Here is a 27,344-nt window from a genome sequence, read left to right as displayed (position 1 = left end):
TATGGGGCTCTCCCAAAATGAATCTGAAACTTGGCACACTGGCTAAAAATGCTTTGAAACATCTCTCAAATGAACAATTTTTAGATATTGCATTTTAGAAATGAAATAACAGTATCAGATAATTGGCAGCAAAGTCATTTTCCCAAGTACCGATGCCAAGCGCATGGCAGACATCCATTATGAGTTGATGTAGATCAAAAGGGGCTGAGACACCATCTCATGCTTATAGAATTTCAGAATTAGAGACATTTGGACGGGGAACGTTAGCATCATTTGCCATGTTAAAGTCAAGCCATGTGCACAGAGCCGCTTTTCCTCACTAGCCAGGCCTCAATCATTCCATCCTTATTTATTACCCCCTTTGGATTTCTTATAATAGCCTGGTTCATGCCAAATTGGTCAAAACTTAATCCTCATCCCAGCTACAAAGACTGACTTAGGCTCTTCCTGTTGGTCACAAGTCTCCTTTGTATGTGCCTGACTAGCCAGGATATTCTCCCCTTCTCCAGAACCATTCTCTCGGCTCGCCTGAGTGAATTGCCTAAAATTACTCAGAAAAACAGAGTAACGTATCTACCTACTCTTCTAGAGGAGAAAGGAGCCAAACATCTCACTCCTTTCCTGGACCCTCATCCAAGGTCTTAACTTTCGTCTAATTTTAGATCTTAACCACATTCTCTGATCCTTCAGCACACAGGCTCTTGAACACAATGAATTTATGAACTGATACATGGTTTTAAAATATGTGTGAGCTTGTCTAGGACTTTGGAAGACCCTCTTGAAATAATGTATTCAGACTCTCTGGAACACATAATTCATATACACATGGTGAAGAAATGACTTGGAGCTAACAGTAGGCTTTGGAGGGTGGAAGGAGGAAAAGGGCAATTGACTTGTCATGTTAAACTCCGTGTAACATGAATGAAGGAGAGATTTTCAACTGCAGTGTTATTGTAAATTTTCCAGTCATCTAGATCTCTGAATTGCAAATACTGGAAATTGATTCTGCCTTTCTGCTTCACACTGACAGGGACACTTTGCTTGCCCACATCTGAGATCTTGTGGTTTTGATTCATTCTGTTGTTGATTCCTCCTCTTTTGTTTTCTCAAAATGTAAATATTTGCTCTGTCTGCATTCTAATTGCCAGTCTTGGGTGTCTTATTGAGTGTGAGGGCTGTGGTAACTCAGATGCCTCAGCGTCCCGTGTCTTGTGACATTAGCTCGGCATAGCTGGCAGCCACCCTGTTCTATGCCCCTGACTAAATCGCAGTTATGTCTCTAATTGAAACCCAGTATTATTTTATTTCTCTCTACAGAGAGGAAACCCAGAAGTATCATTCTGTACACACACCAAACCACAGGAGTCTGGGTGAGGGTCTGTAATGACAGGGCCTCCTACACAGCACATTTGCAAGCTTTCTACTAATTACATTAATTTTCTTTGTCTAGACTAACTTATTGCATTGAAGAGCTCCTTTTCTAAAGAGGGGGTGGATAGTGGGACATTGTTAGTCCTTCAATTCCTGCCAAGTGAAGAGGAGAGAAAAACATGAATAGAACCAAAAAAACAAACAAAACAGAACCAGAAGATTTGCCCTTGAATGGGCTGTTTCCTTGCTGGTGGAAAACTGAGCCGGGAGTCTGTGTTTTAGTAGGACTGGAATCACTACCGTGAGTAGCAGAGAACACATTAAACAACATCTAAACCCAAAGAAAAAAAGTACTTCTTAAAAGAAGACAGTGACTACGGAAGGACGTGGCACTAGTCAGTGTATTTCCTACACTACCGGGAAGAATGAGAATTCTTCTGTTTTGTTCTTCTGCTGTCATGGCATCTTCCCACTTTGTCTTTTCAGACTGAAAGAAGATAGGCTTTCAATCTGAGGAATATCATGGCCTGTCTTTGGCTCATGTTTGTAGTGAACACTAAGAGAGAGTGACTTTCTCGGCCATAAGCTGTTTTGAAAACTTTCCTTGGATAAAAGCGTGGGATACGCTCGAATAACAACAGGTTGCATTTTCACCATTCTCAGAAACCTGAGATGAAAATGAATGTCCTTATTTCTGGATAGTGTGGCCTTAAGGCTAGAGAGAGGGAACTCTAAGGGGCCCACAGATTGCTGCAGTTCATGGAAAGCCCACGGGGCAAGGTTGGCCCCTCGTGGGCCGGAGCTGCTCCTTTGGTTGCCAACAAGCGAAGGCCTCGAGAACATCAGTCCTGGCTAGGGGACCTTTCTCCTGTGGGACGTTCTCTTCAGGCAAATTCTCAAGTCCCTGCTGGTTAACTGACTTCTCTCTCCTCTTCTCTTCTCTTCAGCACCGTTCGTTTTCTCCCCCACTTGCCATGTTTAAAGACTTGTCATTTTCCTAGGACTTGATGATGGGTTTCCCTTTGTTGTTGTCTTTTGTCTCAATTCTGTTTCCCTTGATGGATGTACTTTTGAGTTTGGTCAAACTAACTTTCAATGTGAAGCCCAAAATGTGAAGGTCACCCCCCCTCCCAACCCCTGCCGCTTCCTTATAGATTATGCATTGCAGGATACTTTTTCTGGAATAAATATACTGATAAATCCTCAAGCTGGGTGTGAATTGAAGAACTGATGGTGTATTCTTTCCAGCAAGGCAAGAAAATGACTTGAGTTTCTGTTTCTAAATCTGAGGGACTCATTGAGACAAAGGTTGTGAAGGGCCCCGAGTGTGTTTTGTGCCACAGGTCCTAGGCTGCGTATAATCTGGCCGGGGACGAAGCACCCTTAGAAGCAAGCAGTGCTGCTGCTGTCCATATCACTCAGTTCTGCACGTTGCTACTCTGAGCCCCATTTCTGGGAAAGGAAATCATGCATTGATTAGATCAGTAGTTTTCAATGGGGCATGACTCCCCCCTCTGCTCCCCCTCCCAGAGAACATCTGTCAATATTTGGAGTCATTTTTGGTTGTCACTATTGGAAGGTGGATTGCTACTGGAATCTAGAGGGTAGAAGCCAGGGATGATGACGCACAATATCCTTCAGTGCACAGTACAGTCCTCCACAACAAAGAATGATCTTGTCCCTGACATCAAGCGTCAGGATTGAGAAACCATAAATTAAAATGACTGATTTGTCACTCAATCGCATCTCTCCAAATGTGTGGAATTCTGAGCTATTTCTCTCCACTCTATAGCAATTGATTCAGCATTTTAATTTCTCAGAAACTGATGCTTGTTTCCTTATAATGATGAATAATTCTGGATATTTTTTTCACTCAAGTTTGTCAGAATTGGAATCATCTTAAGCTTTGGCATAAGAATATTATGAATTAGCTAATCTGCCATAAAACTTTGCTTCTGCTTCTGACTTTGGACATCACAAATTTTTATTCTTTGTAAGTTTTTTTTAATCTATCTATTTATCTATCTATGTATCTATCTATCTATGTATCTATCTATCTATGCATCTTAATAAATTGAAGGTGCTCGTTACATTTCTTTGAGGAAGAAAGAGCTCCCTCCACTCTTACAAATGCTGCAATATCCCACTCAAAATTCACCTTCTCTGTGAAGCTTCTTCTTTTCCTTCCTACAGATTCTCAAGATCCCACTAAAGTATCAATTTCTCTGTGAAGCTTCCCAAAATATCCTAGACTGCTTTCCTTCCTGGGGTTCAAAAACATTTTCTGGATGACTATATCATAACTACTTTTCGGTAATTTTACTTCTCCTATCAGAATATGAATTACCTAAGGTTGGGCAAAGCTTTCTTTACCTTAACATAGCTCAATAGCTCTGGAGAGTAAGCAGAGAAAGCACAATATGAAATGTGTTCAAGAACATGTCCAGAAATTATCACAAATAATTCATGTCAGTTTTAGGGACAAAGTGCACCTTTTAGAAAAAAATGTTTGACATAAACACAAAAGATGTCTTCAAGGGCAGCTTGTTATAATATTAAACCTACCTTGACATTGATCTTTCATAAGAATAACTAAGTAATTACATTTCAAGAGGGATTGATATATAAGCCTAGCACTGTTTCTGAAACTTGATATTGTAAGAGAAATACCATATATAATTACGATTATTATAATTTTAAAAGAATATTATATGCTTTTCTATGGAAATACGAACAGAACTAAAAGCGGTTCATATATTCAAAATGCTCCAACAGTGACTTGAAAACTTCTTTATATGAATCAGTGCTCTGTGGTTTCTATTATTATAAGAAAAATGATTTCATGCCTGTATTTTTAACCATTTCCAAGTTTGTCTGTACCCCTTCACACATCTCTTTCACGATCTTTGGAGTTTAAAAATAAGTGTTTTTAGCATCCTGGATGCTAGCACTGTTTCTTTTTCCTATCTATATCACCAGTGTTATTTTACGTATGATTCATATTCATGCATGTGTTGTAAAGAACTAACAGAAATCTTCCTATTCTTTCAGCCCATAAAACATCATACAATTCTCAATGTTCAAAACATCACCTATACCAACTCATTTCATAAAGAGAAAAATAATATGAAATATTATAATTACTAAAATATCGTGCATTCAGAACACGGCTATTTTGCATAAAGCTAAACAACAACAACAACAAAAACCACTGACAAACTTGTTTAATTAACCAAGTAATACTTACTACTTATTATTTTAAGCCTCAATACATAATGTGTCAAACAGAACTAATTCATTAAAAACTGTTAATTTCTCCTCAATCCCTCTGCAGAGGCCTTCAGTTTCTCTAAACAGAATCTGTCACTTAGTCATTTTACACCGCCGATTGTGTGCATGTCGCACAAGACCACACACTGCCAACTCTAGAGGATAGGAACATGTGTGCATTTCTACAAGACTAACTCCTCAATGGGAAGACTGTCAGTATTTATCTCACCTACCCCATGGTACTGACCATAGAATTTTGCACATAATTCACTAAATTCAGCAGAGGTATGGACTACAGAGAAACTTATGAAAAACACTACCTGTATCTGTGTTTTCAAGGTGTACATCCTTGTCATAGATTTTTCAAACATACTGTAATATGTTGGCACTGTCCATGGTATTTTGGGGGAATGAGAAGATAAATCAAATTTTGATTTGATTGAAATAAGTAGTTGTTAAGACATAAGCATTAAACACCTGCCTTGTCTGCTTAATGTTTTTAAGTACTCTCTTAAATGTGGTAACACAAAGAAGTAACTTGTCTTTCATGGGCTTATAATATAGTTAGGAAGAGAGAATGCACAGATACATGTATAAAAATATATAGTGATATAGGATATCATGTGGAAATTGTTAATGGAAGGAATGGAACAGATGATTATTAACACATACATTCAGACAAGAGAGAATACCCTGATGATTGAGGTCCTTGTAGACTGCCTAATGAGAGATATGGAAATTGGCCTGGGCTTACAAGGAAAAGAGGGATTTAAAGGGAGACTGATGAGACGTCTTCTTGGCAACAAGTGTGAAGGAATGCTTTGGAAGCTGGAATGCACATAGCTTGGTTACAAAACAAGGAGTAGATGAGAGAGGATTATTTTGATGTAAGAATGAAAGTAGCTTAGAAAGAGACGTGTGAAGAGAGGGTTGGTCTGGAAGTGGGACAGACTTTTAAGAACCTCAAATGCCAAACAAAGGAATTTAGATTTGATTTTGATAAATGAAAAGCTTTTTAACAGAGCGGGGATGTTCATGAAGAGTATTTTAGGAGGATTAATATGGTACTTAAAGGAAAATTCTGGGAACAGAAAGATCTTTGAGAGAAAATATAGTTGTCTACTTATTATATGAAAAAATAAAAAGACCGAGAAGAAGTCAGGCACCAGCATAGTAAATGCTGATTGATCAGTTATTGAATAAATGAGTAAATGGATGAGAGAATAATAAAAGTTATCTGACAGAAGAAAGAGAAAGGAAGGTAAGAATGTTAAGTCATTGTAAAGAAAGGCTCAAAAGGATTTATTTTGCAATAAACTTTTTATTTTAAGGGAAGAGGTTATATATGTATTTTTGTTCATGTTTCTGTAAAAGACACAGAAATAGTATTTCGGCCCCTCAAGCTTAAAAAACATCTAAGATTTTCTTCTGAAACTTCCAAATCTTTCCCAATTGCTCAGATTTAATTTCTTACTCATGTTTTTAAGAACGTTGCATGTAGTTCTCTTAAAGCTCCTATATTCTGGTCTATGTTGTATTATTTTTGTACAAGATTCAAAACCTATAGGCTTCGGTTGATGGAAAAATAATGTTTCCAATAACATATATATAACGAATAAACTGGTTTTGGGCAAAAAATACCTGAATCTAGTTTACGATATTGAGCATTTAAAGTAATTACAGGACTTTTAGTAAGAGGTATGTAATTGACAAAGATGAAGAGTGAGTTCAGGACTGAAAGTTTGGGAAAGGTGTCCTTTTAAGCCATGAGATTGGATAAGATTCTCAAGAGAAAAGCAAAAAAAAGTTTGTTAAAAAAAAAAATGTTCAAAGAAGAGTGAGGGAAAGAAGTGAAGCTAATGGCTTTCATTTTAATAAAAACTTCAAAGGAAAAACAAGAACTACATCCATGTGGAATCACAGAAACTAAAAAAGGAGAGATTTTAGAAGATACAGAATAATCTAGGAGAATGATGACTGAAAGAAAGACTTTTGGGTTTGGTATTTAAGAAGTCATTGGTAACCACTAGGGGGAAAAAAGATCCAGTCAAGGAAACAACAAAAGTCAGATCAAACTGCGAAGAAGTAAAGCAAGAAGTGTATAGATAGAAAATGGAATTAGACTGAATAAGATAAGAAACTGTGTGTGTGTGTGTGTGTGTGTGTGTGTGTGTGTGTGTGTGTGAAAGAGAGAGAGAGAAAGAGAGAGCGAGAGAGAGAGAGAGAGAGAGAGCGAGAGAGAGAGAGAGAATAGGAGATATGAGCAAATCTGCAAGGTAAAGAACCAGTAGAGAGAGAAAAATTAAAGATACAACAAAAGTAGTGTGTATTAGAGCATCAGAAAGTGTAGAATTCAAGAGCAAATGGAGATTTACAGGACTAAGATGACTTATGAAAGAGGACTTGAAGCTCCTTCTCGGAGACAAGATGGAAGAATGAGAGATTTGAGAATGTGCTTTTAAACCATGAGAAATGTGGCTCTGAGTCATGCAGAGTAGACAAGGAGTAAAGATAGCAGAGAGTTCCACGTATGGAAAGGGGTGAGTCCATCAGAGGGGTAGAATTGTGAGAACAGACTCTGTTGGCAAGATAAAGTATGATTAAGAAAAATTAAAACTATGAGGACCTAGGTGAGCTTACAAATTAATAAGTTGTAAAGAAGCTCACGGCCTAATTTCCTGCTTTTCTCCAGCAATGCTCAGAAGATAGTAGCCAGCAAGTCCAAGATGGTGCATAGGAAGAAGCAGAGCTTGTTCCCTCCTAAGACCAGTTCAAATGTACACCAATATTTAGAGCATTTCCTCCTGAGAGACAACTGAATAGCTTTTGCACAACAAACAAAAGAAAGAGACCACATAGAGAAGGTTGAGGAACCATGAGAGCTCTCCAGGAGCGAAGGGAGCTCTCAAGGATCAGAGAAACCAGGGAGTGTCATTGTTTACATTTCCCCCGCCCTCAGACAGCATGCGAGAGCTCTATCCAGGTGCTCTAGCTGACCTGCATGACTGTTTTAGCACATCCCCAGGCTCCCCTCCTGGAGGTAGCTCTAGCAGGAATAGAAGGATGCCATAGCAAGTGCACACAGGACCCTTCCACCTGGAAACTGATCCAGCAGGTACAAAGGGGTGCTGCTGTGCACACCCACTGGGCCGGGTGTGCATATATAGGGCCGCCCTGCTGTGAGGAAGTGCGTAACTAGTAGGGGCAGCGCTGGGCAATGCTGTCTAGACCTAGATCAGGCACAGACAAAGCAACAAGGTGAACCATGCATGCACTGGGCAACCCCACACAGGTAAGCAGGGAGAAGAAGCATACACATGTCAGGCTACCCTGCACTGATCCGTTCTGGCTATGGACGGCCAGAATAACAAGGGGCTACCACACATGTGTGTACATCAGGCTGCCCTGCCCCCAGAACCTTCTCCTTTTGACCAGGCAACAACCCAGAAACTGCCTGCACCCCACCTCCCAACTACAACTGGCCTGCCAAAATCATTTGGCACACAGTCTACACAGAGCCCACATTCCCGAGATTGAGAGAGACTATTTCATCTAACTCATAGGAACACAGAGACAGTAAAACAAAATTGGGAGACAGAAGAATATGCCCCACATGAAGGAAGAAGAAAAAACCCTGCAGAAAATCTCTAATGAAACAGAGATTAAAAAAAATTTTCTTTTGCCTGATAAAGATTTCACATAAATGGTCAAAAGGATGCTCAACAAACTTGAGAGTAGAATAAAGGAACAGAAAAGGCCATCATCAGAAATAAGAAAATAAATACAGGAAAGAAAATAAAATCTCACGGGTACAGGCAAATATATACGAAACAAAGTGAATTAACCCCTTCAAAAGCTATTATGAATGCTGAAAGACAAAAGTAGCAATCTGAACTATAATTACAATAAATAGTCAATGAATACACAAAAACGATATAAAATATGACGTCAAACACATAAAGTGTGGAGGGGGAGTAAAAATGTAGTGCTTTAAGAATATGTTTGAAATTAAATGCCTATCAGCCTAAAATAGAGTGCTATAGACACAGATGAATAGAAATGAACCTCATGGTTATCACAAACCAAAAACCTATAAAAACACACAAAAAGATTAAGAGAAAGGAACCCAAACCGAACATTAAGGAAAACCAGCAAACCAAAAGGAAAGCGATTAAGAGAAGAAAGGAACAGAGACCTATAAAAACAACCAAAAATGTTAACAGAATGACAATAAGCATATACCTATTGGTAATTACTTTCAATGTGAATGGACTAAATGTTCCAATAGAAAGACATAAGGTGGCTGAATGGATAGGAAAACAAGACCCATTTATAGGCTGCCTACAAGAGGCTCACTTTTGGCTGAAGGACACACTCAGACTGAAAGTGAAGGGATGGAAAAAAACATTCCATGCAAATAGAAATGAAAAGAAAGGCAAAATGGACTTTAAAACAAAGAATGTAAATGAACAAAGAAGGACATTACATAATAATAAAGGGTTCATTTCAAGAAGAGGAACAGTAATTGTTAATATCTACATACTCAACATAGGATATATATAAAGCAAATATTCATGGATATGCGGGCAGAAATTTACAGTAAAACAATAATAGTAGGGGACTTTAATACCCCACTGACCTCAATAGATAGATCATCCAGAGAAAAAATTAATAAGGAAATAATGGCCTTAAATATCCCAGTAGAGCAGATCAATTTAACAGACATTTATAGGACATTCCTTCCCCAAACTGCAGACAACACATTTTTATCAAAAGCACGTGAAACATTTTCCTGAATAGACCACATATTAGGCCACAAAACAATCCTTAGTAAATTCAAGAAGACTAAAACTATATCAAGTATATTTTTTGACCACAATGGCATTAAGCCATTCCTAGAAATCAACTCCAGGAAGAAAACTGGAAAAAACACAAATACATGGCGATTAAACAACATGTGATGAAACAGCCAATAAATTAAAGAGGAAATCAAACAGGAAACTAAAAACTACCTTGAGGCAAATGAAAATGAAAACAACTTTCCAAAATTTAAGGGATGCAGTAAAAGGAGTTTTTAGAGGGAAGTTCATAGCAATACAAGCCTATCTTATGAAACAAGAAAAATTCCAAATGAACAATGTACATTTACACATAAAGGAACAAGAAAAGAACATGCAAAACCCAAAGTACGTAGAGGTAAAGAAATAATAAAGATCATAACAAATAAATGAAATGCGACTAAAAATACAACTTAAAAGATCAATGAAACTAAGAGCTAGTTCTTCAAAAGGATAAATAAAATGGACAAACCTTTAGCCAGACTCATCAAGAGTAAAAAGGAGTGAGCACAAATGAATAAAACAGGAAATAAAGGGGGAACAATTACAACAGTCTCTTTGACAAATTGTGTTGGAAGAATAGGAATATGCAAAAAAAAAAAAAGAAAGAAGAGAAAAGAAAAAACAAAAGAGAAAAACAAGAAATTGGAGCACTCTTATACCATATAAAAAAATAAACTGAAAATGGATTAATGACTTAAATGTAAGACCTGAAACCATAAGACTCCTAGAAGAAAACATTGGAAGTAAATACTTTTACATCAGTCCTAGTAATATCTTTCTGGGTATGTCTCATTGAAGCAAGAAAAATAAAAGCAAAAATAAACAAATGAGACTTGATCAAATGAAAAGCCTTCTGGACAGTGAAGGAAACCGTTAACAAAACGAAATGCAAACTACTTAATGGAAGGATATGTTCACAAATGATATATCTGATAAGGGCTTAACATCCAAAATATATAAGGAACTCATACAACTCAATAGCACCAACAACAAAAAATAAGCAATCTGATCAAAAAATGGACAGAGGACATAAAGAGATTTCTCCAAAGAAGACAAACAAGTGACCAACAGACATGAAAAGATGCTTAACATCATTAGTCATCAGGGAAATGCAAATCAAAATCTCAATGAGATACCACTTCACACCTGTTAGAATGGCTGTTAGGCAAAAGACAATTAAAAAAAAAAAACTAATGAGAATTTAAAACTCTGGAAGAGCAGTGGGAAAGATACAAAAGATTGAATGTATTAATGAAACAATGAATGAATTAGTTAATTCAAAAAATATTTATCGATCATCTATGTGCCAAAATGGTGCCAAGTACGGGAACTACTGGAAGGAAAAAAGCATATACTGTCCGTGGCTTCATGACACACAGTCTATAGAGGACAAATGATGCCAGAATAGGCAAACAACTTCTCTGCCCTGATTAACCCAAAGAAATTGGAGATGATGGCCTCTTTCTCCCAGTCACATAGCAATTCCCTTGCAGTGCACATCTCATTGGAAGTTGATCATCTTGTGCCTTTTATCATAATGATTGATAAATATGCTTATACTTTCTATGCCATATTTTTCTTCCATTTGATTTTAGCTTCTTTTAAGAGCAAAAACTGGATCTGATTTGTCTTTATATCTCTTATAATTATCAAAATGTATTACAAATAGCTCCACAGGATGTACAGAGGGTGCCCAAAAAATGTGTACACATTTTAAGAAAGGAAAAAACTGTATTAAAATTATAATACTCAATATATACTGATAATCAAAGATGAACACAAGTCATGTGTATATATATATTTTTGGCACCCCTGGTATATTTTTTAATGTGATTTTTCTTTTTCTGGCTCACTGCGGTCATCAAGAACAAGAAGTAGAAAGCAGAAAAAGCTTTTTTAAAAACACCCTTTTTCTTTCTTTTTTATTTTTGGTATGAACACAAGTTCTACTCTCTCAGCAAATTTCAAATACACAATGCAGTATTACCAAATATAGTCACATTATATATTAGACCCTCAGACCTTCTACATTTTACAACTGGAAGTTTGAGTCCCTTTACCAACCTCCTCCCATTTCCCCCACCACCTAGCCCCTAGCAACCACCATTCTACTCTCTTTTTCTAAGTTTGACTTTTTAATTTTTTTTTTGTTTGTTTAGATTCCACATATAAGTGATACCATGAAATATTTATGTGTCTCTGTCTGGCTTCCTTCGCTAGCATAATACCCTCCAGTTTCATCCATTTGTCACAAATAGCAGAATTTCCTTATTTTTTTAGGAAAAAAGAATTTTCTTTATCTGTTTATCTGCAGACCAACACTTAGGTTGGATCCCTTGGCTATTGTGAGTAATGCCGCAATGTATAGGAGACTAGAGATATCCCTTTAAGATGAAATTTCATTTCCTTCGGGTATGTAGCTGAGAGTGGAATTGCTGGATCGTTTGATCGTTCTATTTTTAATTTCTTGAGGAATCTCCATACTCTTTCCCATAGTGGCTGTAGCAGTTTACATTGCCACCCTTTCCTCCACTTCCTCACAAGCCTTTTTCTCTTTTTGATAGTAAACATCTTAACAGCTGTGAAGTGGCATTTAATTGTGGTTTTGATTTGCATTTTCCTAATGATTAGTGAAGTAGAGCACCTTTTCATGTACCTGTTGTTTATTTGTACGTTTTGGAAAAATGTCTATTTAGGTCCTTTGCCCATTTTTCAGTTGGGTTATTTATGTATTTATTTAATATACATTTTTTGCTATTGAGTTGTGTGACTTCCGTATGTATTTTGGATATTAACTCATTGGATATGTGGTTTGTTGATGGTTTTCTTTGTTGTGCGGAAGAAACTTTTCAGTTTGATATTGACTTTTAGCTTTTCTTGACTTTGCTTTTGGTGTCAAATACAAAATGTCTTTGGCAAGGCCAATGTCAATTGTCAAAGAGATTACCCTCTATGTTTTCTTCTAGGAGTTTTACAATTTCAGGTCTTACATTTGAGTCTATTCATTTTGAGTTGATTTTTGTATGTGGTGTGAGATAGGGATCTTCTGTCATTATTTTGCATGTATCTGTCCAGTTTTCCAACACCATTTATTAAAGAGACTATGCTGTCTCCATTGTATATTTTTGGTGCCTTTTTAAAAAATTAGTTGACCATATATGTGGGGGTTTATTTCTGGATTTTCTATTGTGTTGATCTGTATGTCTGTTTCTATTCAATACTATAATGTTTTGAGTACTATAGCATTGTAATATAGTTTGAAATCATTAAGTATGATGCCTCCATACTTGTTCTTCTCTATCAAGACTGTTTTGGCTATTCTAGTCTTTTCTGGTTCCATATACATTTTAGGATTATTTTTTCTATTTCTGTAAAAAAATGCCATTGAAAATTTGATAGGGATTACATTGAATCTGTAGATTTCTTTGGGTAGTGTAGACACTGTAACACTGTTAATTCTTCCACTCCATAATCATGGACTTTCCTTCCATTTATTTGTGTCTTCCTCATTTTCTTTCATCAATGTCTTATAGTTTTCAGGGTATAGATATTTCACCTCCTTAGTTAAATTTGTTCCTAAGTATTTTAGTTTATGATGCTGTTGTAAATTGAATTATTTTCTTAATTTCTCTTCCTGATAGTTCCTTGTTAGTGTACAGAAATGCAATTGAATTTTGTATATTGATTTTGTATCCTGCAATTTTACTAAATTTGTTTACTATGTCTAACAGTTTTTCTGATGGACTCTTTAGGATTTGCTAAATAAATCATGTCATCTGCAAATAGTGACAATTTCACTCTTCCTTTCTGATTTATTTCTTTTTCTTACCTAATTGCTCTGGCTAGGATTTCCAGCAGTACATTAAATAAAAGTGGTCAGAATGGGCCTTGTCTTGTTCCTGATCTGAAATGAAAAACTTTTAGTTTTTGCCTTTGAGGATGATGTTAGCTGTGGGCTTGTCATATATTACCTTTATTATGTTGAGGTACATGCCATCCATGCTTAATTTATTGAGTTTTCTTTTTGTCATGACAAGATGCTGTATTTTGTGAAATACTTTTTCTGTATCCAGTGAGATGATCATATACTTTTTATCCTTCATTTTGTTATTGTGTGTATCACATTTATTGATTTGTATATTGTGAACCATCACTGCATCCCAGAAATAAATCCCACTTGATCATGGTGTATGATCCTTTTAATATTCTGTTGAATTTGGTTTGTTAATATTTTGTTCAGAATTTTTGCAACTATGTTCATCAGAAATACTGACCTGTAATTTCTAGAAAAAAACATCTTTTTAATTTGGAAGCTTTCAGCAGCTAAACTCAAAATTCAGATTTTAAAAATCCCTAGTTAATTTCACAAGAAATGAGGATCATAGGTGATCACTAAATAAGCTTTAAAAAAGTTGTCATGTTCTATAACTTTCAGATCGTACATAGTTCCTGAGTTCTACTTACTTAATTCTGAGACTCTCTTTAGTATAATCCTAAGAATTTTCAGACTTCAGCACAGGAATCCTAGGCAGAAAAGCTGGTAAACAGACAAATGTTGGATTAGTTCAGAGAACTGAAATTTATTCCAGAATGGTGCCCCAGAAACATAGGTGTAGTGTGATAGATTTTTTGTTCATAGATTCTACATTACTTGGTTGTAATAATGGTAGCTCCCTACCCCCACTGAGCTTATCTAAATAAGCAATAATTTTCATGAGTAAATATTGACATGAACAAACACATTTACATAGGTCGAGTACAAGCAATTATTAAATTGTTATAAAAATTGCAATTTCTACATGGTCACAAAAACCAGAACTGGGATTTAAGTTTCACAGTTTGACAGTAGATTTCACATATTCTTAACAGTTGTATCTCCTTTCAATAATTACATCATCTTTTCTATTTTGGAATTGCACCTGGCATATGTGGCCCCTTCCTCCCACATCCCCCATTAGTTAAGCTAATGTTAAGAATCAGTCATAGTTTAGGAATTATGAGCATACTCTGGGAGGTCATATTTGGTAGCGTTGAAGAATGCAGAATTTGGGGGCCCGAACAGGACTGGGTTCAAGTCCTGGTTTCACATCTCTAAAATGGGTTGTTATAAAGGACTGAATATAGTTAATATATGCAAAACAGGGTCTGGAACACAGTACAAGGCTGAAAGTATTTGAATTATCTACTGTTATTGACAGTGTGAAAATGCATCACTGTTGGTTTATAAAGTGGTGTAAATAATTTGAGTGTTTGTAAAAAATGAGAATATTTAGCACCAAGACAAATCAGAGAGGAATCATGTAAGATGAAACTGCAGCAGTGTTTGGTATGCCCTCCTACTGCCTCTGAGGATAGAAAGTTGTTGATGAACTAGAATTGAGTGCGTACTCCAGAGAATGTTGACGTCACCCATATTTTGGATGTGGATGATATATTTAAAGGAAACTTATCAACAGATCAAAAGATAAATGTAAAATGGGCCTGCAATGATTTGAGAGTTTAAAAAACTTGTACCGGGAAGATTTTAAAGTATTTTATTCATTAATTACTTCCCCGTTATCCTTGGAAAATAACATGATTTTAAACAGATGCAAAAACTGTAGTAAATTCATAATTCCCACAGAGTAGATAAATTTTAATTGCCAAGATATTTTAGTCACTTTCAATTTAATAGTTTTGGCTCCTCCTTTCCCTGTCAAATTTATTTTTCTAAGGTATGACAAAAATTAGCTGTGTGATTTGTAGCTTAGGTCCTTGTAGTTTGTAAGAGTTTCTACTACAGCATATCCTAATAGTGTATATTCAATAAATACTTGTTACAAATAATGAGAGATTGACTTTAGCCATCATTTATTAATGAACTCTATTTTTCTCTGTCACTAGATTTCAATACCCATAAGTGGCTTTATATAATATAATATATTCAATTAAGTTTGTTTGATGCTTGAAAATTAAATAAATGTTCAGCCAATATTACACATCAGATCAAATTATAAGAAAATCTTTAATGTTTTTCTTATTCTTTGCAAATGCTGGAATATAAAATCTCTGACAATTGCTGGAAATTTTGCCAAGCAATAAGCAATAGAAATCAAAGTGGGCCTTTATTTAAAGATAGCAAATTGAATTTGCACAAAAGCTTCCACTGCTTCCCCCAAAGTCACTTAAATCACAGTTAAGATATTAAGAAAAAGAGGAGGATATTAGGTTAAAAAGAAGATATATAAACCAAAATGGATATAAATCCAATTAGGAGAACAGTTGATGGCAACAAAATTTTGTGGGCTGACAGAATTGGGGTTGGTAATTGTCTAAAGACCACAAGCCAGCAGGGAAGCAGTCAAAAAGCAATCGAGTGCATAATAGGGGTGCACTTGCAAATAGGGGTGAATTGGGGGCTAAAACCAAGGGAGTTGGTTGAAGTCTGTTTAGGAAGGAATCAGACTTCCAGCACCCCTATATCTCTATATAGAGATTGTCATACCCTAGAGTGTCATAATTTATTTTCTGAACACAAACACACATACACACACGTACATATGTATCAGTCTTTGGAGGTGGTCAAAGCAGAGGATCTCTGGATCATAGGACACACTTAAAAGTGAGGACACATGCTCTAAAGAGAGCAATTGAGTGAAAGTTTGAATAGAGAAACCCCCAGACTCTTTCCTCAGTTCAGCTCCCAGAACTGTGGCAGCCAAACTTATACCTCCCAGCCAGGATGGAAAGAGCCTTTCCTGGGAGTTGGCTAACCCACTGGAGATTTAAAAAAATATACTGGCTTTGGGGGTCTCCCCAAATAAAGAACTAAATTAGATCACTTGGCAGCACATTCCACAATCAGCTCGTTGTCCTGCAAATCAGTGTTTTAGTGCTGTGATTTTAAATAATGTACCACTACCTGCCAAGTGTCACTCCGCAGACATCTGAGAAAAGCCTTTAACATTAAGCACAAAATCCCAAACAAGCCAACCAATGGGTAAAAACAATTCAGAGATAAGAGAGAACCATTCGGGGAGTGGAAACCTCAAAATCCTCAGGTAAGAAAAGTGTTGCATCCATGGGAAAAAAGAAGACACTACCAAGAAAGGACTCTTAAAAAATATAAGAGACTCTTGGAGTTAAAAATATGATAGCATAAAAATAAATACATAAAGAAAATAAAGTTACGATACTAAGGTACTCCCCACAAATTAAAAACAAAATGACGAAAGATGGAAAATAAGAGATGCTAAAAATATATATATTAAAGGACCAGTCCAAGAGGTCTAATATTGGAATAGAAGGAATTACAGAAAGAGTAAGAGGGAGGAAATTGTCAACAAAATAATGGAAGAAAATGTTTAGGTCCAACAGAATCCTCCAATATCTAGAACAATGAATGAAGAATACATCTCCAAAGTACATTGTTAAGAATTTTAAAAAGCAGGACAAAGTGAAGACCCCAGATTCTTCAAGAAAGGAAAAGCACACAAACAAATAAACACAAGAGTAGTTTTTATACAAAGCACCAAGGGTAAAAATAATATTGGACCTCTCAACAATCATACTGAAAGAAGATAATGGAGCTAACAGCAAAGGCTTCAAAATTCTGAGGCAAAACGACTTTCAATCTGAAGTTCTCTTTCAAACTAATAAATCTATTTTTATTTATTAACTCATACTTTATTAATGCATATATTTTCAGAGGTACACATTCTAGGAAGTTTCATCTTCCGTGTACTTTCTCTGGAGACGATTACCAGAGCGTGCGGCATCACACTAAGGAAGAAACTAGGACAGAGAAAGACATGGGGCAGAAGCAGAGGCAGTGTGTGCTGAGCCAGGCTGGTTAGAGATCCCAAAGGTGGCTGCGTGCAGCAGGCCTGGGAGTAGTCACCCAGGTCAGAGCAGGTCAGAGGGTGCTCGGAGACACTAACTCAGGAAGATGAAAGTCAGAGATTATCTAATGTGATTAAACTATCCACAGAGATTATACAACTACTGGAAACTTTGGGGCTGGAAAGGCAATGAATAGAATTAAAAAACACGAAAATAATAAAAACAATTATTAATGCAGGGAAAATAAAAACTTATGCAAGAAAGATGATAATAGTATAATACGGACTATATGAATATGTAGTGTGCTATGTACTATATGAATATGCAAAAATATTTATAATGCAATAAGCTGTTAAAATTTTATCTAATCAAAATTTTGTACTAGAAGAATGGAGGCATGAGGGGTGTGTGTGTGTGTATGTGTGTGTGTGTGGTGGTAGTAATTGGTCTGAGTGACATGATGTGACAGAGAGGTCAATCCGCATTTCCACAGTGGGGAGTCAGTAGATATTGCTCACAACTGAAAAATTAAGATTTCACAATATAGGCATGTTATGTATAGCGAGAGTGGTAAATATCAAAAGAAACATCTAGGAACACGGGAATATTTGTCTTTTGGTATCTGAAACTTTGAGGATGGTTGGCAGCTGAGGGACTTCTGATTTCTTTATCAAGCTTTAGAGATAAACTTGTCTCTATACTATGCAAGTACAATTTCAATAAAATAAAAATACATTTAAAAACAAGCCTGAGGAGCATATATAACATTCAAATTACATATTTAAGACACTCATGATGGAAAGGAAATATGTAATATATAAAAACAGACTGAGGAAGTTTAGCAAGTTCCGAAATATAATTGCAGTTTTGATAATTAGTGAACTACATTAATTTTTTTTGTTTTTTTCTCTTACACTGATTTCTATTAATTGAATGAGCAAGAGAGAGACTGAAAAGTAGGAAAAGTCAACCCTGATACTCCTCAATTGGCTAGACCAGCAGTTCTTGAATGTGATTTTAGAACTTATTTTACTCTTAAAAAATTATTAAGGATCATGAAGAGCATTTGTCTCTGTGGGTTATGTCTGTCCTATTTAACACATTAGAACTTAAATCTGGAGAAAATTTAAATACTGATTTATGAATTCATTTACAAATAATGATAATAAACTCATTATGTTTTTATGAAAAGTAACTATATATTTTTTAAAGAATAAGAATAGTGACATTCTTAACATAAGTTGCATAACTCTTTAATATCTGGCTTAACAGAAAAAAAGCTGGATTCTTGTATCTGCTTATGCATTCAAGCTATTGTATTGTTTTGGTTGAAGTACAGAGAGAAAATCTGTCCTTACAAAGATATGTAATTAGGTAGCCTTTTTATATAATTATTGTGGATATTCTTTGGTAGTACACCAAAACTTACATAAAATAGTTTCTTAAGGATATTTGAAATGTGGAATTCAAAATGATATCAATGAACTTCTTGAACTCTGTTATATTAACATTCATTGGGACTTCTAGTCAAGATGGTGGAATAGGTAAACTGTGTTCACCTCCTCCCATGATCACATCAAAATTACAACTAAATTATAGAATAACTGTCACTAAGAACCACGTGACTACTAGCTGAACAGAAATCCAATGACTAAGGACATAAAGGGGAAACTATCAAGACTGGTAAGAGGGATGGAGACACAGAATGGGTAGGTTCCACATCCATGGTGCAGCAATTAAGAAATTGGAGGGCTATCTTGGCTGCAGAGGTCCAGCCTGAGGAGTGAGTCCCAGCCCCACACAAGGCTCCCCAGTCTGGGGCACTAGTGCTGGGAAGAGGAGACCCATAACACGTGGCTGTGAAAAACAGTGGGGACTGTGTCCAAGAAAGACAAAGCACTGCTAGAGACCGAGGCAGTATTCTCGAAGGGCCCATAGACAGACACACTCACAAACTTACTCATTCTAAGCTCAAGCTCAGAGGCAGCAGCTTGAAAAGCTCCAGGGACATACGGGGAGGAACACAATTGACTAACTTAAGGGTGAGGGCTGGAGGGGCAGTGGTCAGGGAAACTCTCTCCAGGGACAGAAGTGCTGGCAGATGCCATTATTGTTGGTTGAGCTTTTCTCCCACACAGCCTGCCTGGTGCAGGAGGGCACCAAGTCTGTGCTCTCCATTAACCTGGTTAACACCATTTGCCCAACCCTGGTGATTCCATCCAGCAATCACCAGTTTTTTTCTCTGTATCTATGAGTCTATTTCTGTTCTATTTGCTGTTTTTTTTCTGTTCTTTAGATTCCACAAATAAATGAGATTGTATGGTATTTGTCTTTCTCAGTCTGACTTATTTCATTTAGCATAATATCCTCTATGTCCATCCATATTGTTGCAAATGGTAAGATTTCACTCTTTTTTATGGCAGAGTAATACTCCATTGTATATATGTACCACAATTTCTTTATCCAATCGTCCCTTGATGGACATTTCAGTTGTTTCTATATCTTGGCTATCGTGAATAGCACTTCAGTAAACATAGAGGTACATATCTTTTTTCAAATTAATGTTTTGGATTTTTGGGGGATACATATCCAGGAGTGGAATTGCTGGGTCATAAGGTAGTTCTACTTGTATTTTTTTGAGGAACCTCCATACTGTTTCCATAGTGGATGCACCAATTTGCAATCCCACCCCCAACCGTGTATGAGGATTCCCTTTCTCCACATCCTCTCCAGCACTTGTTGTTTGTTGATTTATTGATGATGGCCATTCTGACAGGCGTGAGGTGGTATCTCACTGTGGTTTTTATTTGTATTTCTCTAATGATGAGTGACGTTGAGCATCGTTCCATACATCTATTGGCCATCTGTATGTTCCCTTTGGAGAAATGTCTATTAATGTCTCCTGCCCATTTTTCAATTGAATTGTTTGAGGGGTTTTTTTGGTGTTGTGTTATATGACTGGTCAATGTACTGGTGGTAGATAAAATTTTCAAAAATTCTAAAATTTTCTTGAAAACTCAATTTGTTTTTCCATTGACAATAAGTAGTGTCAGTTACTTTCCTTGAAGTGCTGAGTCTTTTGTTAAATTTTGAGAAATTGTCTTCCAAATATTCATGTTGGACTAACCCTAGTTTATCTCGCAGTGTGTTTTCTAATCATAATTATGTTCCATAACATATGGTGTGTAATGGTGCTCAATAGTGTTTAAGTCAGTTGCATGAGTGCTTTACCTTAAAACAATCATGATGGTTCAGTGTGAAGCAGGAGTGCTTCTGTGTGATTCTCATTTGCCACACAGAATATTTAAAAAAAAAAAAAACTACTTAAGGATTGTGATTTAATAAAATTAACAATTTTTTACCACTGTATCAAGAACGTTCCTATGTAAAACAGACAATTTTTTTTTCTGTACGTGTACGGCAGAATATTTTGACCAGTAGTTTGGAGCCAGTGCTCCAACTGGTGCTGAGACACCAGCAGTTTTATCCACCATTGCTTTGTACCATCAGTGCCAATGTCAACGCAGTTAAAAAGACAAATAAGGCCTTAGAATTATTGTGACCTTTTGGACTGCCAGAAACTGTCGCAGGGACTCCTTCTGGGCTAACTCAAGCTCCTTGAGAGTGGGGATTGATTCTTACTCATCTTTGTTTCTCTAGAAATGTTTTTAACATATCCTAAGTGGTCAAAAAGTATAATGAATTGAACTACACTGAATTCAGAGGATAGTTAAATAGTTATTTATGTGGAAAAACAGTGGGTAAATTAATGGGAGAACATTGCAAGAAGTGGACCTTTGGAAAACAAAATTGCTATATGATCTTACTTTGTTGATCGCTGTCTTTAAAACTTAGCTCCCACTTTATCCCCACACTCCTACTGCTCCCCCAACAGGCACTATATTGACCTACAGAACAAAACAACCTAAAGCTAAGCCTTGCATTCACGCCTTCCCCATCTAGCTAAAACAAATGTCTCTTTCCATACTTCTACCTCATTCCAAATTAATCACCTTTCTCCTTTCAAATAGCTGATGATGTAGCCCCCATGTAAGTAATATCCTTTCACTATTCCCCAGCCTCTATTTTTCCCCCTTGCTTTTAATATCCGGCTAAAACCCAAACATTTCCACAATGTACTTCCTGATGATCTGACCCTAATGATATATCCCATCCCTGGCCGACTATTTAGGAAAGTTTAGGTCACATGACTTAACATTTTATGAATAGGTAATCATCAATTGCTTGCTGATTGATTTGTGTGTATTAATATTATCTCCCTAAATATCAAGTTCTCGAAGTGTAGAAATCATCTCAACAAAGATGAGAAGGAAACAAGTTCTATAATTACTATATAAATTGTCATCGTTTATTTTTCTTATAGGCTCCATACTGTTTAATATGGTACAAGCTCACTGTAGGCCTTCAGTAAACACTTGTGGATTAATTGAATACAGAAAGCAAGGGCTGCTATTTGGGAGAAAGATTATCCACAAGGGAGTTAAAAGACTTGAAGGATTATATGTGGTGAGTCTGAACAAAGCAAAGCCAAGTAAAATTTGCAGAATTCCAATTTTCCGATTCATTTCCATTACATTTTATTCGTCACCATAATAGGCCCAGGAAAGAGTCAAAATTGATAATGCAGTTATAAAAGGATTTATACCTTTAGTTCCATAAATAAAGTACTGCACATTAACCCTTTTCACAATAATAAAGTAACATTTTCTCAGAGCCAGTCATTTTAAAGTCCTGATAAAATGTTTTCACTGAAAGAATTCTTTGAGACACTTGCTGAAAACTGAAAAGATTTTCTCATCAATCATAGAAAATAATGCTGCACTTCGGGGAAAAAAAAAACACGAACCTGCTATAGGAACTGTGAAATGGAAATATATATTGTGTACTTATTATTTGTCAGCTACACGGATTATAGCACTTATTTAGTCCTCTCAGCGAGCCTTTAAAGTAGGTATTATTATCCTCATTTAGAGAAATAGTAACTGATATTTAGAAAAATAAGAAACTCCAAAATCACAGAATACCTAAGTTGTGGGTTCCTCACAGGGAACTATTGTTTTCTGAACCCAAAAATTAGGTTATTTCCTCTCCACCTTGTAAAGTGATTTCTTGTTTTAAGAAAATGTCAAATGGATGAAACATAGACTAATTAAATATATGACAAGCTACTTTGTGAATATTAGATGCAAACTATACTTCTTGTTAATTCAAAGATTCTTTACAGAAAGGGGTAACAATAAAACTTTTTTGGGTGGGGTGTGTGTTTGGGGTGATAGTGGTTATTTGGAAGGGAGGTGATGCAATTGCCTTTTTGTTGCTGACTCAGAAATGTAGAACAATGGTTTTCAAGACACAGAACACAAGGAAACAAAAGACAGTGATTCTTGAGAGATGGAAACAAACAACGTGAACCTTATGAAATGTAGAACAATAGTAAATATAAACCGATGGTCCCAGAGTCCCCTTTTTTTGTTTTTTGTAAACTACATGACCCTAGCTCAACAAATCTATAGATGTGGCATCAGATGCCATTTTACTACCATACTTTTACCTTGTCAACCTAATGAAATGACTGAAATTGAAAAATGACAGGGCCACTTGTACACTTTAGAAGCAGCCCCGCCTCCAAGACACAGCCATTTTGTGCTCCAGGGATCAGGATTCCTACTCTAACAGGTGGTGTCAGAAAGAAAACCCTAATCCTCCAGGGGCTGCCTTGGTGTTCAGTTTCGCTTTTCACTGTAGGTGTAATCCATGCCATTAGTTTAATATTTCTCTGTGGGAAAGACACCAAGAGACAGGATACTGGAGAATGTCCTGGGATTTCCAATATCTCCAGAGGAAGTTATTTATATCTGATATAGGGCCTTCCCTTTAGGATTTACTATACAGACATGTGGGGAGCTATAGGGTTGTAGTGCGTGTGAGTAAGTGTTCATGTGCAGATACATATTTCTTTTTAATTTAACATCTTTTTACACACACATTGCAGTGTGCTGAAAAATGCATAGACTTGTGACTGGAGAACACGATGTTTCTTGGGCTAAATTTATGGTGGATGGACTTCTATCTGTTATTGCATATAAAGGGTAAGAAGTAGGTTAGCAAATATTGTTGTATGAATATATTTTGTTACATAATGGCATAACACATTGATTTAGACAAGAACAGAATAGTGAGGATATAAAAAATGTTCTGTGCTCAGCTATTAACCCAAGTATGGGATAGGATTGCTACCTTTGTCTAAATTTCCCAGGACATTAGTCGAAGGGACCCATGTGAACCTTGAGGAGTCTCCGTAGCAACTGCTGAGGTGCTACGTAGCAGGACCAGGTATACCTGGAATGCCAGGTCATTTTGTAAATCTTGCTGGCAGGACCACATATCTAGATGGCTTTGTCTAGCCTACTTCCCATCTCTCACCCACGTTTTTCCTTTAACTTTCTTTCCTTTTTATGTTTCTGGTTAAATAAAAGACATATGCAGACTTATTCCCAATGGCCTTTAAATTTTCAGTGTTTGAGGATATAGTAAAGGCAAGATCGTTGTGAGAACCCAGTGTTCAGGTTTCTAAAATAACTTGTTTGGAGAGAGAGGGAGGTGTGACAATTTTAAATCATATTAATCATTACTTGTACCCGTCCTTCCCTCAGAGCTGGATTTAGGGAAAAGCTAATCAAGTGTAACCTTAGGGCCCTTTAGAAGATAGCAATATATTCCTATGGTCATATGGTATTACATCATTTGCAAACATAAGGCATATTAGCTACAATTGATTAATAGTGAATATCTTTCTATTTCAACTTGCCCCCCTGCATGCTGTCCCTTGTGTCAGGTTGAACTGGCATGGCCATGGAAATTATTTGCACTTTTCATCTCTAGGGGAAGTGGAATTGGAGACACATTCAATTTGGGTTTGGTAGGCTGTATTTATGTGGCTCACACTCACTCTTGTACATGGGTGAACAAGCCTTTAGCCATGGAATGCCTTTCAGGAATATTGTGTTTGACTTCCTTTTGTCAGAGTTATATATTCAAAATTTTGGCTTTGGTTTCTTAAAGAAGTTCCCCAATTAAGTTTCGGGACCCATCAAACCTGGATCTTCCCCTGAGTTTCCTTTATATGTCTCCTGGTATTTGCCTTATGTTATGATTTTATTCTACTTGGATAGAGTATAACATGTTGTTGAATGCATGATTGTGGGATCCTTGTTATAATTTTGTTTTCTTTAGGTCAGGACAAATTTCTACTCCAGAGTTATGCATAGTCTAAGTATATTCTAATGTCAAATTGTCGTTCACTTATGAAACGACAGTGTCAAACTACCAATATGAATTATTAAAATTAAATGCACCTTCAATTTTCTCAAATTTGACCATACTAGTTTTTCATTGTACTTTATAAATTCGTGTGCTTGATATATGAATAACATTTTACAGATGGTTTTGTAGGCAATGTTTTTACTAACTTCAACAAAAGGTCATTAATTATAGCAATGTTTTAGGAAGTTCATGCATATTACTTGACCTATTAGGTACAATCACTTCACATAAGTATATTGAGAACTTATTCCTGTTATGGTTTCTCCCCTAAACTTAACATCATTGAATTATTTTTATTTAGGAGATAGTCATCCTTAACTAATAGAAGAGACTTCTGTATGCTCATGTAAGATTTTGTTTTGCAGTAGTTTGTATCAAAGCCACAGATAGACACTAAATTATTTAATCTGTTTGAGTTTTTGTGTTTTTCCCTGAAACCAACAGATATTTTTTCCTTGATATTTCAGTGTTAAGCTTTAAATTTTGTTAAGCTTTAAAATTTATTAAAAATGCTGAGAAATATAAATACATAACACCTTTCAAAAGAAAATGTTGACTCGTTTAATAATAGGTTTCAAGTTAAATTGAGGACATCTGCTTCTGGCCAAGAGGGGAAGAAAAAGCGGCTGAATTCATGTTCCTGCTTGTAACAACTCAAACCAAACCAAAACAAAGTATTTAAAACAATGGTTTTCAAGACACTGAACACAAGGAAACAAAAGACAGCGATTCTTGAGAGATGGAAACAAACAACGTAAACCTTATGATTGCCCCAGATTACCACCTTGAGAGTTTCTAGGTTGCACTGCAGGGAGAAGGGACACAGGAAGAGCCCAATGGACTTTCTGAGTTGAGGAAATAAAGCTGAGAGTCTGGGGAGTTCAAGGCAGCTAGAGTTCTCAAAACAGAGTCTACAAAAGGAGAGAGCATCACAGAGAGAGAATTCCAGATATCTTCAGAGGGCTCTCTTCTAGTGTTCAGCTGAGTACTAATCAGATAGTCCATGTGAGGAAACTACCCAGAGCCAGGAAAAAGAAAAAATTCCAAATAGATTAGATACTCAAAAGGATCAAACTGTTTTCATATAACTTAACTGCTTCTCAGAACAAATCTCAAGAATCTTTAAAGACTTATAGAATTATCCAGTGCCCAAAAAAGTAAAATTTAGTCTGGCAGCCAATCAAAGATTACCAGACAAGCAAAGTGGTAAGAAAATATATACTGTAATGAAGAGAAAAAGCAATCAGTTGAAACCAGCTAAGAATTGACACTCATAAAAATAGCAGGGAACCACGTTAAAAAGTTATTATAACTGAATTCCATATGTTCAAAAAATTAAGTAGAGACATGCAAAATATAAAAAGACCCCAAAACAAACTTCTAGAAATGAAAACTACAATATCTGAGATTAAAAATACACTGGGTAGGGATTAATGAAAGATTATATATTGCAAAAGAAAAGATTAATGAACTTCAAGGCATAGCAATAGAAACTATACAAAATGAAACAGAGAAAAAACAAATTAAAAAATAAAAATAGCATCAGTTGATGTGAGATAACTCCAACTGGTCTAGTTATAATTGAAATCCCCCAACAAAGGGGTGGGGCAGAAAAATAGTTTAATAAATAATAGCCTAAATACTACAAATTTGATAAAAACTGTAAGCCAACAGAGAATTTCAATAAACCCCAAGCACAGAAATATGGAAAAAGTACATCAAAAAACATGATAATTGAATTGCTCAAAAACAGTGAAAAAGAAAAAAAAATCACAAAAGCAGCAGGACAAAATAGACAGGAGGATTTGGGGTCAAGATGGCAGAGTAGGTAAACGCCGTACTTACCTCCTCTCAGGACCACATCAACTACAATGAAGCAACAGAACAACCATCATTGAGAATCACCTGAAGTCTAGCTGAACCAAAGCCCTGCAACCACCTACATCCAAAAGAAGCTACCTCAAGACTGGTAGGAGGGGCAGACATGAAATGGGTTGGTCCCACACCTGCGTGTGACTATTCAAAATTGGGAGGGATATTTAGGACGCAGAGGTCACCCCTGGAGGAGCAAGGGGTTCCAGCCCCATACCAGGCTCCCATCCAACCCAGGGTTCCACTGCCAGGGAGAGAAGTCCCCATAAGTTCTCATTGTGAAAACCAGTGGAAATAGTGGTTGAGAGCCAGAGGTCAGCTGCAGTCCTAAGCATTCCTCTTAAAGAGCCTGCACACGGACTTCCTCGCTGACGGACTCACTCCCTCTGAGTTCCAGCACTGGGGTAGCAGCTTGAAAGGTGCCAGGGTCAATGGAGAGGAACTGAATTGTCTGGCTGCAGAGAGAGGGCTGGAGAGACAGCTTCCCCAAGGGAGAAACTTGGGGAAGCCATTGTTTCTTTGTTGAGCCCTTTCCCTCCCTGGGTGCAGACCCAGGCAGACGCCATATCTGATTCTCCATCAAACTGGCTATCACCTTTTGTCAGTCCTGCCCTAGGAATTCCCTGACACACCACCCAAGCAGGTACACCCAAGCTGCTTCCAGTGGTTTTTCTGTACAAACAACTTCTCTTAGCTCATGCTGCAGACTTTCATAAAACCTCTCAAAGGTTCACAAAACCCAAACAACAAGCATCTAGCTTTGGCATGTTCCATACCTCTGGCTGAGCAGCCCCAAATCCGGCACTAGCGACAGCCGGCCTTGGT

General features: G+C 36.6%; 1 protein-coding gene across 3 annotated transcripts in view; it reads right to left on the bottom strand.

Annotated features, from left to right (window-relative positions):
• The window catches only part of GREM2 (gremlin 2, DAN family BMP antagonist), a 104,021-nt gene that overhangs the window by 35,439 nt on the left and 41,238 nt on the right, over nucleotides 1-27,344 (bottom strand). Inside the window, exon 1 of one of the 3 annotated variants that reach the window (XM_033099699.1) lies at nucleotides 13,947-13,980. The exons of the other annotated variants lie outside the window; for them this stretch is intronic. The gene's annotated coding sequence lies outside the window, so the exon portion shown is untranslated. Of the gene's footprint in view, nucleotides 1-13,946; nucleotides 13,981-27,344 lie in introns of those variants that run through there. 3 annotated transcript variants of the gene reach the window in all.

The sequence above is a fragment of the Rhinolophus ferrumequinum genome, chromosome 27 (assembly GCF_004115265.2).
Source record: "Rhinolophus ferrumequinum isolate MPI-CBG mRhiFer1 chromosome 27, mRhiFer1_v1.p, whole genome shotgun sequence".
NCBI lineage: Eukaryota > Metazoa > Chordata > Mammalia > Chiroptera > Rhinolophidae > Rhinolophus > Rhinolophus ferrumequinum.
Note: the sequence above shows the minus strand (reverse complement) of the source record. Positions and strands in the feature narration are given on the sequence as shown.